The following is a 14,950-nucleotide window of genomic DNA, read 5'->3' on the forward strand; positions in this document are numbered from 1 at the left end:
ACTGTTTCTACTTCTATCTTCTTTCTGTACGCTTTGATAAAAAAACGAGAAATCGTGCAAGGGGAAAAATGTCTTTTTTCATAGAGAAAACGTGCACCAGGAACTGTGGTGTTGAGAAGAAATGATTTAACACGATACGTGACGTTATTTAACGGAGCAAATGCTCACCCAGCAAGGTCTGGAGAACTTGGAGAGTCTGGTGGATGTGATAATTTCACGGTATTGTGGAAGAAAACAGTCTTTCTTTGAATTCTCAATCAATCGGAATTTCAGTGCGAAATATAAACCCTTTGTCTGATTTAAATATATATTATATTATAAAACTCATAATAAATCAGAAAACACATGTTTCTCACTTTGAAATCGGGGCGGTGTATTACTAGTAGCGGCGCTGAGCACACTATGGGGGAATTCAGGTTATGTGATATACTAGAGTTTTAATAAATAACGCATCTGATTTCGGATCTTAAGATTGTAGGTTCGACTTCTAGCTGGTTCGTGTAAATTTTAATCAGGCTCTTCAGTAATAGATTATGTAATGAACCGCACCTGAAAGCGAACGTTGGGTCTGTTTCCTTTGTTTTCCAGCATGAAATAACAAATCGTTACAAAAGGCACCAGCTAATGTCTAATAGCGGTTTTTTTTTCAAATTACATTTTCAGGTTTAAGACACTGTTCAATAAAACACAAGTGTCCTTAAAATCTTCAACTTTCAGGTTTGTTTTACTCTGTAATAAAGGAGATCTGAAACTGAGATCTGATGTAGCTGTCTCTAAAGACGGAGGTGATGATTCGCAGATGTGAACCGTGCCTTTTCTCCTGTATTCAAGGGTATTCGCTGCGTGAGCTACTAAATGCGTGATCTGTATTACCCTATTTTGTTCAGATAATCTATGTGGTGTACAGATAGAACTCAACTGCATGGTGTGAATTCCGTGTTAAGCATAAGCAGAACCTGAAAAACCTCGACGTAGCCTTTTGATGTGAAGTCAGACGCGCTTCCGTTGAGCCACGAGGTCACGCCAAAGAGTTACTTTTAAGCCTCCATCAGCGTCGCGATTTTTTTTTCCTCCTGTGAGGAGCGCCGCTCTTCCAAACAGAGTCTCTTCTTCCCAGACCACATTTTATTCTTGCTGCGCAGCTCTTGAGCAGGTGTTGTTCTCGACAACAGATCCAGGAACACTGATTGTTTTTTTTTCATTAAGGACCCCATGGTGCAACGGTAGCACGTCTGACTCTAAATCCGGAAATTGAGTGTTTTAAGTACATGGGAGTCAACTGATACTGAACAGGTTCTGCTGCTGAACCTGCAGCCTTCGCCATAAGGTCCAGTTCCCCAGCCTTCTGACCTTATATGTCCATCCCTTCTTGTCAAAACTCGTATTTTCACAGGGTACCCTTCAGAAATCGCAGTATAGAATAAAAAAACTCCAATAAATCTCGGCCGCTGTTGGTGATTTTCCTTTAAAAACAAATGAATCTCCGAAACGTTTATGGAGTGTATCACTTGCACTAAGACCGAGACGTGTTAAGCTGTACATGAGTCTTTGTGGCTCGGGTGTTAACCAAAAGGGTGGTGTTTTGAGCCCTCCCAGGGACGCTGAGCCTTTTAATGAACACACCCTCCTCACTTCATTTCTCCACGGGCGGTCTTGTACCACAATCAAATACAGAGCCTGTACGGGGCAGTAAGCTTGCAAATATAGCTCGCTGTGTATATAATGAAGAAGCAGAGGTTAGTTTCTCATGTGCATGTTGCAGAGCCTTACGAAACTCGTACCAACAGCTGGGGTTTGATCCCTGCACGGGCTATTAGTTAAAAGGCCATTGTAAATGACGTGTAACAGATTTTCCAGCTGGCTTTTATGTTTCACACTAAATTGCGATCTTGAAACTAAAATAATAAGAAATATGGAACACAACCGTTGTTCCCCAAGAAGGAAAGCTGTTTTACACTGATGTCACTCCTTTTAATAAAATCCAGATTGTGAAGACAACTCTGCCTTATCAAAAGAAAATGTTACACAAAAGTTGGAAAGCACACTCTCAATCCATCTGTATATTTGATTTCCGCCATCCATTCAAGGGTGCTTGGTGCTTCGCAAACAAATCATTTCAGGGAAGAAACTTAGTTTAGTGAACTACTGTTGTATTTTCACTGATTGAATTTGATCTTTGTACTCTCTTTGAATTCTCAGATATAATATTTCAGAATTACAGTTCAAATTTGTTGGAAAACTTCACAGGCATTATTAGGTTAGCACTGTACAATTGTATTTTAACATCTTGGTATATTTACCTTCATTTTAATATAGAAGTAACCATAAATGTTATTTTGTACTTTTGTCGCACTTTTTAAAACATTTTAGCTGAGGATGCACGGCGACAATTGTATGATATTATTCCTTGATATCAATGATCAGTTGAAGGATTTGAAGAAACTATCAAAGAAACAGCAGCAATAGCAGATGATTTTGTATTTTGAATCCATCTTTACACCTCAATAATCCATTTGTCCTTGAAAAAAAGAAAAGACAGGCATGTTTTGAGTTTTGAGAGGAATGATCCTCTTCTCGATCGAAAAGAAACGTATAAATTTGATTGCTTCAGTAGAATTTTGGATTTTCTTTCGAAGATCTCACAAAGTATTGCCAGGATCTATATTTAGCGTTCGGGAGTGATAACACTGCTGATATTGATGGAGTAGAAATCTATGATGTATTGACAGCTTTATTTGAAGCAAAAAGTCCTAGAACGCTGCCTATGAAGTTTTGGGATTCATACCAAGAAGTACTCTTTGTTTTCCACCCCAAATGCTACTATTACATTACACATTATGCAAACATTACCAGTTTTAGTAGCTTCTGGGCGCGATTTTCCAAAACTGAAACTAATTACAAATTATTTAAGATGAACCATGTCCAAAAATTGTAAATCAGGATTAATGTAATATCAACTGAAATTACTACAGAAGAAAAGATTTAACTGAAATATGAATAAGACTATGCAAGCTTAGAAAGTAGAACAATTCAGTTTATATAACTTATTTTTTTATTTTTTGAGAAATGGGCTCACACACCGGAAGACACTAACGTTTCTCTTCGTTAGAGTATGTGAATTACAGTTTAACCCAAATGTTTGTAATTGTGAATCTGTTAAAATTCAATAAATCGTCTATCAACAGTAAGAAATTATTAAGAAAGTAAGAAATTGTTTTATTTCATAAACTATAAGACAATGAAGAGAGTTTACTTCGCTTTTGTTCTTTTAACTTAAGTGTTCAGGATCTGAACCCATCTGCAGACGATTGTGTTTCTTGAATCTCTTGTAATCATCGAAAGTCATTGTTTTGTGCTTCAGTTTTTGCTCGAGTTGTACCATGGATGTTTTAAACGATCATTATTTTTCATGCTCTTTTGCATTTTCCTTCACATACAGAAAAAGTTCAAGGTGTTCATGTCACTGTGCTGCACATTTACGCTTGACCACCTGTAACAGTACAGGACACACAGTGAGGAATTCGTGCAGCTTTCAGCTCAGTGCGGAGTCCAGAGGGAGGACTCGCTCGCTGAATGATCTCTCAGGAAATCCTAGGTGAGATTCAAAAGGTAAACCTGGCTTTCTATGAACACGAGCAAAGAGTTCTCACTCAACAGAAGATTGCGATGTGAGTACAGTAATATAAAACACCTGAAGATGCCAGGGATTGAACCCCGGGCCTGTGGAGCAGTAAGTGACTTGGAGCGCTAATGTAAGAGATACTCACATAAAGTGCTTTTACTGACCATATTACAAATCACAGGAAGTAAGGTCTTAAAACATTGGGCAGTAGTGGGATTTAAACCCACACGCCTGAGAAAGTGGAGCCTAAAATCCAGCATATTAGACCATTCAGCCACACTACCTCTGGCCCCCTCTCCTTTCCTCACATTGCTGAGTATAGGTGCCTTCATGCAATTGAGCCAGGTTTGAATCCCAGCCAATGCATCTCCAAATCTTTTCAAATGAATCTGTGATCTTGTAGCACATCCTCTGAAACCAGCAATCGAAACTGGAAACGTCTTCTTCAACACTGAAAAGCTCAATTAGGACGAAGCAGTAGTACTCAGGACAGCAGTACCATATGTGTTCTTTATTGATTCAGACTCGTTCTCAGTGGTTCTTGCTCACCAAATAACTTAAAAGCTGAGGAAGAACGCTATGAAAAATACTAATCAAAATACAAAATAATAATCATTATTAACCAGAAACAGCAGAAAAACTGGTCACATTTGTGATTATGTCGCTTCTCTGCTTCAGCAAGGTCAATAAAGGACTCTCTGAAAGTAGTGTGGTGTTTCCGGGGGATAGTTTATGTAAACGAAGGTAGTACTTACCCCACACTTTACTGTACTCAGATCCGTGGCGTTTCTTCCAATAACTGTCTTCCTAATACAGTCCGTAATCCGTTCCCTTAGTCCTGATCCGTTCCGAGTTCCAAAAGTTCGTAATAAAGCCAATCTGCGATGTATCCTAAACCTGTGTCCGTAATCCAAAATCATAAACCTTTCTCCTTGCAGTAGTTCGTTGTTCTCTTCCAAGTCGGTCCATTTTATTTTCTCCGGACAGCTCATCTTCTTCAGATCGTGTAGAGGGGCGGCCACGGCTGCAAACCCTGGGATGAAACGTCGATAGTAACTTGCCAGTCCCAAAAACGTTCGAATTTGCTTCTTGGTAGCTGGTTTGGGCCAGTTCTTGATTAAGTGTACCTTCTGATCTTGGGGCATGATCAATCCTCTCCTGATCGTATAACCCAGGTAATTGGCTTCCCTAGCCCCCAGACAACATTTACTTGGGTTGGCCGTTAATCCTGCTGCTCGCAACGCTCCAGCTACTGCTTCCAGGTGTTGTAGATGTTGTTCCCAGGTTGTGCTGTGGATTACGACGTCATCCAAGTAGGCGGCTGCAAAATTCTGATACGGTCTCAGAATTCGGTCCATCAATCTTTGGAATGTTGCGGGAGCGCCATGCAAACCGAAGGGTAGGACCCTATACTGATATAGTCCCTCAGGTGTGGCAAAAGCGGTTTTGGCTTTATCTTCTTTGGCCAGCAGCACTTGCCAATATCCCTTCGTAAGATCAAGGGTGCTGATGTATCGAGCGTTACCTAATCGCCCGATTAGTTCATCTATACGGGGCATGGGGTATGCATCAAACCGCGAGATCTCATTTAACCTTTTGAAATTGTTGCAAAATCGAATAGTTCCATCCGGCTTTGGGATAAGAACTATCGGGCTAGCCCACTCACTATGGGATTCCTCGATTATTCCCATCTCCAGCATTTTTCCCACCTCTTCTTTAATCAATTTCCTTTTGGCTTCTGGTACTCGATACGGGGGTAGCCTTACCTTTTTCCCTGATTCCGTGACAATCTTATGTTGTATAAGGTGGGTTCGACCAGGTGTCCGGGAAAAAACATCTTTGTTTTGGGTTAGGAATTCTTGTAGTTCCTGTTTCTGTGCCGGAGCCAGGTCTCCCACGGCTACCGCACCCGTTTCTTCTTCCAGAGGGTCTGGGGAAAAGTTGGTGAGCAGAACTTCGGAGCCATGCCATTTTTTCAGCAAATTGACGTGGTAGATTTGATGCTGCCGTCTTCTGTCATGTTGCTTGACCTTATAGTTGACTGGCCCCACCTTTTCCACCACTTCATAAGGTCCCTGCCAGGATGCCAAGAATTTACACTCTGGGGTTGGAACTAGAACCAGTACTCTGTCCCCAATCTGAAATTCCCTCGCAACTGCTCCCCTGTTATAAATTTGTTGTTGTTGAGCCTGGGCTTTCTCCAGGTTTCCTTTCACTATGGGAACAATAACATTTATTCTTTTAACATTTAATAAATGTTATTGTTCCCATAGTGAAAGGAAACCTGGAGAAAGCCCAGGTTAAGTGCCCGACCAGAGAACTTATTATATGCCAATGTGGAATAATTTAACATTTATTCCACATTGGCATATAATAAGTTCTCTGGTCGGGCACTTAACAAACTGGTGGAAAGTAGGCAGAGTGGTGGAAATAGATACGTGGTTAAAGTCCCCTGAAATAGCTATAAAAGCGCTAGGGTGCTTTGTTTTTAGCCTGGCTGTGACTGTGTTTATGACGTCACACGCTACCTCTGCATTTGCCGTAGGTGGAATGTAAACAACGACAAAGATGGCGCATGTAAACTCCTGCGGCAGATAGTAAGGACGCAGTCCTACGGCTACCAGTTCGATGTCTGGGTTACAGACGCGCTCCTTAACATGAGTATGTCCAGGATTACACCATCTGTTGTTGACAAGCACCGCGAGCCCCCCTCCTTTCCTCTTGCCGCTCTCGGTGTTTCTGTCCGCCCGCACCGTCTGAAAGCTGCCGATGGTAACGTTTGAGTCCGGAATAAGTTCCTTCAGCCACGTCTCGGTGAAACACATGATACTGCATTCACGATACTCCCTCTGGCTCCTCACCAATGCTCCCAGTTCGTCCATCTTGTTCGCTAAGGACCTCACATTTCCCAGGATGATCGAAGGAAGGTAGGGTTTAAATCTCCTTCTCTTCGCCTTTCGCCTCGGCTTCTCCTCAGCTCCTCCGGCACCAATGGCTTCTCTCCAGTGAGTAGAGCCGGACGCGCTAGCGCGATCAGCTGGTCCCGCGTGTAGACAATGCCTCTGTAGCTATTGGCATTAGATAGAAAAAGAGGTACGAGTATCAGAAAAAACAAGAAAAAGTTTCTCAGCTTCCTAGTATCCATTATGTTGTGATCGCAAATCTAGCTGCCGGCAAAGGTATGACGAAAAAACACTAACACACTAGCATTAACTAACTGAAAGAAACAAAAAGACACAGAGCTGCTGTGGCAGGCTGCCACTAACACGGCGCCATCTTGAATTTGTACCAGTCTGAGCTAGTATTGTCCTACTCCCCACCTCACAACCTTCGCTCTTCTAATTCTGGTCTCCTGTCTGTCCCCCAAGCCTGTCTATGGGTGACAGGGCCTTCTGGTGTGATGCTCCAAAGCTCTGGAATTCTATTCCTAAGGATGCCAGAGAGTCACCTTCCCTGAGCACAATGAAATCAAGACTTAAACCTTCATTCAATTGCTTTGCTCTTCCACTGTATTCCAAACCCTTATTGTAATGGTGTAATTCTGTTGTCTCCTCTCATTGTGTATTTTTTTACTGTAGAGTGCTTTATTATTTATGTACACAGCAAGCAAATGTTCTCTTTCACAGAGCACACCATTAGCATTAAGCCTTATTAGCTACTAGCCAGCAGCCACAGTAGCAACCCACTGAAGCTAATCAGGTGTGAGCCTGGTCAGTACCTGGATAAAAATAATAATAATAATTATTAATAATAATTGCTTACACTCATATAGCGCTTTTCTGGACACTCCACTCAAAGTGCTTTACAGGTAGTGGGGACTCCCCTCTACCACCACCAATGTGCAGCCCCACCTGGATGATGCGATAGCAGCCATAGTGCGCCAGAACACTCGGATTGGAGACTCCTGGGAAAAACTAAGGTTGCTGCTGGAAAAGGTGTTAGTGGGGCCAGTAGGGGGTGCTCATCTTGTGGTCTGTGTGGGTCCTAATGCCCCAGTATAGTGACGGGGACACTGTACTGTAAAAAGGCGCCGTCCTTTGGATGAGACGTAAACCAAGGTTCTGACTCTACATGATCATTAAAAATCCCAGGGCGCTTCTTGAAAAGAGTAGGGGTGTTACCCTGGTGTCCTGGCCAAATTTCCACCTGGTCTTTACCCATCATGGCCTCCTAATAACCCCCATCTCTGAACTGGCTTCATCACACTGCTCTCCTCCCCACTGAGAGCTGGTGTGTGCTGAATGTAGGGCTGGGCTATGTGGCCTACAATTTAAATCACGGTATAATTTTAATTTGTAATTTTGGACAGTAATGATATATACAGATGCAGCCATTCAAAATGTGCGGGCGATACCGCATTATTTTCCGGTACGCTGTACGCAGTCTACTGCAAGCTACCGGTAAATAACACAAGTTACCGGTAAATACCGCTAGTTACCGTAAATTCTCCTATAATACGACAAGCAAAATAATAGTATCTGGAATTTCCGCAAGGTGGAGCTAATAAAGCTCAACCTCTCATGTTTGAGCTGTGGCCATCAGTCTTTAACGAAGATATTACTAATAGTATTAATAATGAATGACCTTGGACAAGCTGTCAGTGTAAACTCAAAGTATTGCCCTTGTCAACATTCTTTTTTTCATTGACCGTCTTTGTAAAAGTAACACCACAGCATTTCGCAATCATGCATTTGTTTCCAATCATGCAAAGTACAGTAATTTTTGAGAATCAATTCACCATGCCTTTCACATGCTCATAAAAGAGATTGATTTAGGAACATAAACATATTACCGTATGCAAACTGTACTGTATACAGTATGTATATGTATATTTAATGTCTTAACTGTGCCCGTTTAAGTATTGAATATTCATATCTAATTTTACCACTGAAGGGAAATCTTAGTAGCTGAGCATAAAAAGAATAGGAGCATACTGCAACGCGTGTGAAGGCCATAAACGATATTAATTTTGGAACATAAACATACAGTGTATAGCTGGTCTTGGTACTTTAAAGAAAAAAAATACACACCAGCATTCCATTTCTCCCTAAACATTTTAAGCTTCGAAGTCTTTAACTAACGTGATACCGGAGTCAACAAGCATACTTTTAGAATTTAGATTAAAAGGGAATATAATATGGAATCGCGTATCTAAAGAATTTAATAACGGTATGATTATATTCGTGTACTGCGACAGGGCTGTGTAAGGCTGTTTTGCCTCCCTATTCATGCGAGTTCCCCTGTAGCCTACTGGTCTAGGTGCGTGACTAACAATGCACAGGTTATGTGTTCTAATCCAGCTGGTGCTGGACTTTACTTTTAACAAACATTTCTTCGAAAAAATAGAATAGCGATATTATGGACAATCAATTGACTTTTATATTTCAAAATATCGCAACATGATCGATTCTAAGTCATTTTTGATAACAATGAATAGTCACCTTCTTCCCTTCTGACAGCGGTTCCTGCTTCTATTGTGTGTGTGTGTGCAACAGAGTAAATTTTTATAGAGAAATGGAGGCTGGACAGTATGCGTTACAATATAAACATTTATATTGATTTAAATCGTGTTCTGATTTAAATCGCAAACGCATGTTTAATTATGTGTTTTTTAATCATAATCAGGCTAATGCATTTCTACATTTTCTGTATGAACCAGCTTAGAGGTTCATACAGAAAGACAGCTTGTGTTTAAATTGAGTGTAAGGTAATTTTACTTACGCTCAATTCCCTTACACAAAGCAGAAGGGAAATCTGCTGCCCCTTATGCAAAACCCTTATGCAAAACCAAACCCTCCTCCCATCCCAGTTTACCCTCTTTATCATCCTCAAAATCTACCTCGATTTTCAACTTAAAGCATTATTGCTTACTGGGTTTTTGAGGGGGAGGTGTCTTTCGCTGGAAATCTCGCCTGCTTCCACTACTGTACTCAACCCCCTCTCTCCCGGAGTGCTGGCTGTGACGAATTAAACCGGTTTCACAGGCATTCAAAGTAGGAAGTACAGTCTTAAGTGGTAGCTGGGCTACTCCCTCAATAGAATCGCTTTAACATGCTAATGCTTTGGTTTAACAGTACGCTGGGCAAACGTTCCGAGGTCAAATTCTTCCAGCACGGGGGTACCTTTAAAGCGGAGACGACGGCACCGAAATTTTTTGGCGCGCCTTCTCTTTAAAGCCCTGGCCAAATATGAAGACAGTACGTACGGTTATAATTCAAACGGAATTAAAAACTACACATCCCAGTTACCATGGTGGTGCTTGTGATCATTGCGTTTAACCAATGAAACAGGGCGAAAAATCAGTCACATGACTTTGGGGCAGAGTTTCGAAAGTCCCTTAAATACATTGAGCACAGCTTTCTCACCACCTAAGATTGCTTTTGATACCATCCTTACACAAAGCAGAAGGGAAATCTTAGTGCCTGAGCATAAAAAGAATAGGAGCATACTGCAACGCGTGTGAAGTCCATAAACGATATTAATTTTGGAACTTAAACATACAGTATATGGCTGGTCTCGGTACTTTAAAGAAAAAATACACACCAGTATTCCATTTCTCCCTAAACATTTTAAGCATCGAAGTCTTTAACTAACGCGATACCGGAGTCAACAAGCATACTTTTAGAATTTGATTAAAAGGGAATATAATATGGAATCGCGTATCTCAAGAAATTAATAACGATATAATTATATTCATGTTGCAAAAGAACTGCAACGGACATAAAAACTCCCTTGCTTTTGTAGGGAAAACCGGTTCAGGGACGCCAAATATGTAATGTTAGTGGCTCTCTGAAGGCACCAGTTCTGTAGGGTTTGGGCATTTACTGAGACAATTATTAATTGTAACAGTAAATTACAAAGTTGATTCTTTTGATGGCTTTAGAATCCAACCATGCGACATAACTCAAACAACGCACACACACAGGTACTAATACACGAGGATACATTTATTAATACATAAAATATGCATATAAACCTAACAGATCTTATTGAGAGGGTTATCAGAATACAAAAGATATATATTCAGTCAGTTACAAAGAGTTACACATATCAAGAGGACATACGTTCAGTATATCATTCATTAAGACCGTTTCGTAAATGAACTTGGTTATAACTTCTACATTAGATACTCAAACAAGTACATAACTCTTAGGAATTAAATTGATATCAACTGGTTTGGATAACAATTGAATTCTCGAGCTGTAATGCAGTGAAGTTGAATACTCATCCAATCTTTGGGGATTCAGATCTCCTGCGGGCACAAAGGAACAGTTGCAGGCTGTTGCTGTCCAATCCGCGCTCTCTGGCTCGGTGCCAGCTGTGCTGTGCGGCTTGCGACGGTGCGCTGCTGATGTTCACTGTTGGCTTTAACTAGCAAAGGTTGTGCACAGGAGAAAAGATGACTGTGGGTCCCAGCAAGTCAGGAAGAGGACCGGTTCATTCCTGGTGAAGAGCTAGTTCTGAATAGTGATTCAGCTGTCCACAGGTCCGACCTGTTCACGAGGCCTGCTGCTGGTTACTCTCTGGCAACCTCCACTCTAGACTCTTAGAACAAAGGAAAGTTCTGGCACTCAGACACACTGGCCGTTCCGTGGTTGTCCGGGCTGAGTCTCAGGATGGTCAGGAGGCGCACTGCGAGAATGTCCTGCCCTTGGGAGCCTTCTGCTCCTGGGTCGTCCTGCCCTGGAATTCTCCTTTGAATTCCCTTTAGAACAGTCCACAGAATCCTCTCCAGAATCTGAATCTTGTTGAATCTTCCCTTCTGAATCTATCAGGCTCTCTGTGTTGCCTGTTTTTACCTGGAGGAACTTCAGCTCATTGATTGGCTGAAAGTTCCATGGGCATCAGAGTCCCACGTGGGTTACTCGGCCCTACCAGTCTCTGATTGGTTGATCAAGGTGAGATTTGAGTCACTTAGTCCTGACACTTAGTAATGCAGTCCAGATGTCCAACTGGCACTCCCTAGACAGATAGGCGCCAATGGATGACCATTGATCATGATAGCCAGGCTTAGCTAAGTGCATCCCCCTTTGGGAGCTGTCCTTATCAAAAGAAAACATCTTGCATGAATGGTTTCTCTGTGGCTGCACCACAGAGATGAACAGAGAAATGAGGCCTAATTTGGGAAAGCTCAGAAACGCTTAATTCTGCCTTATTAATAAGCCTCGCCACTACATATCCCCCCTTTTTGAAGGTCACGAGGTCCTGAGGCATTGTTGCCTTCAAAACAAAACAGAGTTAAGTGATGTCCCTTGCCATTAGAACATTAATCTTAAATGTCTACATTACTCCTCGAGAATTCATACCGGAACCAGCATTGAATACAAACAGGATGAATAACATCTGGAGTATGTATAAACACGGTAGGAGACATTATCTAAGTCTAGGAATTACACATCAGGAAGCTCACTGTCAATATCTGATACCTCTGTAGTAGATATTTGGGGAGAAGTCACTTCCTTTCTTTTGACATGCTACCTTTGACTCATTCGTGCTACCCAGAGTACATTGTCAGTCATGATCCAGCTTCCCGGCAGTAGTGTTACAATAACAACAGTTCCTGTTCCCAGCCCCCCTGATGAACCACAACACCTGTGTTGGGTATCTGCTAGGGTGGTTTGGAGGTTTGTTCCATTAAAGCAAACTAACTACCTGTACCTCTTCAGGGCTTACTGTTTCTTGGATTTCTATCCAATTCAATAGTGTGGCACCTGAAGACATCCACAACCTCAAGTTTGGTCTTATATTGTCTGGTTCCAGACCGTACAGTGTTAAGTTCAAGCTGTACTATGGCCTCCTCGGGAACTTACAGGAAAACTGTTTGATTAGGTAGCTGCATTGTGGTAGCTGTATCATACCTGTCACAAGTCACAGTGTCTGTTAAATGTGGTGTGCTGACCAGCCATTTACTTCCCACCTGCTCTTCGTGGGGTTCATTAACCTCCCTCTGCTCGTCAGTAGCTTTACACCCTTCATTGGTGAATCATTTAGACTCAGCCAATGGATAGCTTTGGTAGCCATACCCATCTCAAGATTTGGAACCGAATTCAATCTTGGATTGCCTTCTGGGTGAGCTATGAGCGATGGGGTAAATGTCACATACTCCTCTACTGAGAAGAGTGGAATCAAGTGGGTTGGGATTTGTGCCATGGTTAGACTGGCTACAGTGGCACTAAACTCCCTTAACAGGTCTTGTGTCAACATTCTGGCCTGTTGCACACAAGCATAAACCCACTGTATAACACCAACAATCATGTCCACTGGTTGGGGAATAAGGTTTAACCCTGTTGCATAGGAAGTTGCCTGTAGGGTTTTCCCTAAGCTTTCCAACTTTTGCTGCTGTCGATACAGTCTGTCACTACCCTCTGGCATCTCTGACACCTGCCTTCTTGGGGCAGTCAGGGTGAGAGTGCCAGTAGCACACAAACCTACCAGAAATAGCAAACGTGCAACAGTGGCGGCAGCAATCAGTCCTCCCAAAAGTCTTTTCGGGTGGCTGATCCCAGTCATCTCCTTCTGAGTGACTGTTGCCTTTCTAAGCTGGCGCAGCGTGTACATGGTGTCTTTCTCAGTATGCCATGTGGCATCTTGAGCACCAACATCCTGGAAATCTGGGGAGATCTGACGCAGCTGCTGATGCTGCTCCTCCTTTTCCCGGGCATCTGCTTTTTCGATTTCTTCATGCCTGTGCTCTAGGAACCCTGCAGGGGGCGGTGCAGCAGTGGAGCATGCCTGACCCTCGGCTGAGTGGTCATCTGGAGCACCTGAGTGATCTGGGATTGTTACCCTATTCTCACTGTTCAGGTCCACCCTGCACACTTCCTGATTGAGGAATTCCTCTATCGGCATGTTTACAATCGTTTGCTGGGGGTAGGTGTAGGACACCTGCTCGCTCCCCCCTTCCCTCGCTAGGGGTTCAGGGAGCTGCCCCAGCACTGGGATAGCTAGTTCACTGTCTTTGAACTCACTATCACTCACCAGGCCCATGTCAGTGCAGGCGGGGATTCTGACACCTCTCTTTGCGATGTCCTGCACTGGCAAGCGGGTGACTTGACCATCCAGCTCCAGTCTGGCTGAACCACTGTTGGTCAGACTCAGACTGACAGACTGAGCTGGTGGCTGTAAGAAAACCGGCTCGGCTTTCATTCCCTGTCCCTTCTGGGGGACTGGGTGTGTTGGCAACCCTGCCGTTGAGGCAGGAACAATCAGGTCAGTCTCACTCACTACCTGGTAGTTGTGAGAAATAATGTTACCTGACTGCAGGTTCCCTGGGTCACAGCAGAGGGAATCGGCATCTGGGATCAGGTGTGTCCACAGCGCAGTAGTCTGAGCGTCCAGCTGGACCTCCTGTCTAACCTGTGAATGTTGCACCAGAGGCACCTGGCGGTGGCCCTGTGACAGCTGCTCAAGCAGATCCTCAGTAATAGAGGACCTCTCAGGGCTAAGGGTGAGGACTACATCACCAACCTGCTCTCCTGCCATCTGGATCCCTTCCACCACTGCGGGGTGGTGGTCCTGACCCCTCTTGGGTGCCAGGGTGCACAGGGAAAGCTCCTTCTCATCGCCAGGTGGGGAGATCTGCTCCTCTTTAGGGATGTAAAAGGTGTGTGCTTTACCTGGTGGATCAGGCGGCTGCTCGGAGCACCGCTCCTGTGGCATGGAGGCTGTTGTGACCTCAGCCGGGACACGACTTCCCTGTATATTTGGGGAACAAGAAAATATTTTTATTTCTTGTCCAGAGGGAACAGAAGGAATCTCCACATAGGCTTCTGTGTTCGGTGGGCACTGTGTGAGCACAGTCTGCCTCTTGGCCCCCCTTTCCTTCTGTACAGAAGGCTTAGGAGCCTTCACCTGTTTCCACACCTTGCCTTTCTGGTGATCCACCAAAGGTTCCTCTCTGAGTCGCATGCCCTTTTCTTTTTCTACCCGTTTGAGCTTGCCGTGTGACATCAAACACCTTTCAACCTCAGTGTCAATCAGTGTCTCACTGTGTAAGACATCTCCCATGGCAGCCTTGAGGTAAAAGCTTCCTGCTTTTCCTCTGTGTTTTACTGCCTGCTCTGTGACTTCAGGGGTGGAGTCAGCACTCACTTGGGAGTGGCTGACCTCATCCAGGCAGGAACCCTTCCGCTCAATCAGATAGACTGAGGGAGGGAGAGGGGGCGGGTCTCCACCTCCTCCAGTGGAGAGTATCAGCTCATTCACGCTTCCGGCAGCCTTGGGGAGCGGTTGTCCCTGTCCTAATAAAGCTTGTTCAAGCCTGGCCAGGCGGGCGGCTACTGAATCCTTTTGTTCAGCTTTATCTAGCCCTTTCCCTCCCCCGGTGTT

This window comes from Lepisosteus oculatus, chromosome 14, assembly GCF_040954835.1.
Source record: "Lepisosteus oculatus isolate fLepOcu1 chromosome 14, fLepOcu1.hap2, whole genome shotgun sequence".
In the NCBI taxonomy this organism is placed as follows: Eukaryota; Metazoa; Chordata; class Actinopteri; order Semionotiformes; family Lepisosteidae; genus Lepisosteus; species Lepisosteus oculatus.